Raw genomic sequence first — 2184 nt, 5'->3', positions numbered from 1 at the left:
ATGACGCTCCCGGCTTTAACAACGAGGTCGATCGAGCTGAGAGTCATAGTAGCATCTCCCGAGAGTCCGAATATTGGGCTGGGTCCTTCCGTAACGGCGCACAGATCGATCTCCATTCTTTCGAGGGTGTGATTGTAGATAATATTGGCCGAGCATCCGGTGTCGACCAACACTCTAGCTACGTCGATGTCCTGAATCTTCAGCTCGATGACAAGGCGATCGTTGTGGGGTTTGGCCTGATCGGCCGTTGCCCTGTCCTTGAAAGAAACAACATCGTTAGCTGCTGGAGCAGACATCCTGTGTCTTTTATCGTTTAGTGATTTTTGAGTTAGAGAATTCGTCCTATCCCCTCCTTCTAACGCCAAACTGTGGGAACCGAAATTCACACCGTCGATTATAATAAATAATAATGGAGGAAAACCGAGTGAACCCGTTTTTCCTTGAAGGTCCGAATTCTCTGCGTAATCACTTTAGAACGATAAAAAGATAGATAATCGCTCAGAGGCGTTTTATTGAATAGTATGAATACAAGATTTCTCCGAGAGTAATAGAGATATGCTAACTATCGGAACAACATGACAAGAGGCGGCCAAGACGTCCTAAGCCTTGCCGTGCTAGTCTAACCACCTAAGCCCTAAGTTCTCTAAGCTAGCAGGAGTTCTCTAAGTCTAAATTCTTGGATCCCCTTTTCTTCTGCTCCTGCTCTCCTTATATAGTCGCTCTAGGTAGGTGGCCCATCCTTCGCCTTCGGGCCCAAGTCTATCTCTTTTGGGAATATTCCATTTTTCGTCGATCTTGATAGTTATTCTCGAATGTTTACATTTATCTTTGGAAACTTAGCATTTATCGTATTTCTGCGAGTTAGGACAAACCGTCATAACTTTTATGGGCTCGAATCCCTTCTGAGGGCGTAGATGGGCCTCTAGACCAGTTTGGATCCTTGCGGACCGTTCTTAGGCCTTTTGGCGTTTATACGATTTTTCGGTTTTAGTGATAAAACTTCGAGAATAACTTTAATCAAAACGAAAAGAGAAGTATATGGTCCCGAAGGTCGGATATCACAGCTATACGGATGATACGGGAGTCAAAGTAAGTCGGACAAGCCGGGATCAGGTCGAGCTCGCCGGGTGAGCCGACTCGCGTGACGGCCGAACTCGCCGGCGAGCACAACCACACGACGGTTCACTGGCCGACGTGATAGTTGAGCTCGCCGGTGAGCTGACCCGCGTGATGGTTCAGCCCTCCGGCGAGTGGCTTTTGTGCGGGATTCGCTCGTTCGTTCACTTCCAATCTTTCTTTCAGTGAATGTTTTGCGAGAAATCCGTGAATAAGAAATAATCATAGCCGTTGATTTCGAAATAACCATTTTTGACCCCAACATATGATATTTTGAAAGTTGAGTCTTATGAATAAAAATGAATAGAATTCATCTCCCAATAACACTAGATTTAGTTATAATTAGAGAATCAATAAGAACTAAATTTTTTGAATAGTAAGAGATTTGAATGGATTTTGAAAAATCTTAAACCAATAAAAGTGGATTCTACTAAGATTTTTGAAATCCAAGAACCAATAACAATGGATTTTTAAAATTTTTAAAATTTATGAGAATTCACTTACCAATAACCCCCCTAAGTGTTGTTGTATAGAATTTTTTTCGTTACAAAATAAATGTCGTTTTTGACTTTCAATGGAAAATTTATTAATTTTATTCACAAATTTATTTTTTATTGGTTAAAATATGGTTAGATGTTTTGGTAATTGTGTTTTTATATATAAAATATACAAAATTAATTCTTTTTTTAATCCGTGTGCATAAACCCAAAATGACACTTAATATGAAACAGATGAATTACTTATTTCTTTTTATATTTGTCTGAATAAAATAAATGAATAAAAATATTTTAAAAGAAATAGAGATGGAACGGGAAATGAAATAATTTCTTGAAATACCCCAAGGCTAAAATGAAAACAGAGCATCTCTCAGGTCAGAGCAAGTTGGCAACGTACTCCAGAATAAAACCAAACAGACTTGTGACTTTTTTTGCCTGATTACTGACTTCATCCTTTTTTGGCACTCACAAACAGTAATTTCTACTTTCTCCATCAGTAAAATCCAATTTTGGATTACTTCATTTTCTTTTTAGCTAAAAGATATTTTAGATTCTCTCCCTGGGAGGGGAT

Source organism: Brassica oleracea, chromosome C7, assembly GCF_000695525.1.
Source record: "Brassica oleracea var. oleracea cultivar TO1000 chromosome C7, BOL, whole genome shotgun sequence".
Lineage (NCBI taxonomy): Eukaryota > Viridiplantae > Streptophyta > Magnoliopsida > Brassicales > Brassicaceae > Brassica > Brassica oleracea.
This window is presented reverse-complemented; position numbering follows the sequence as displayed.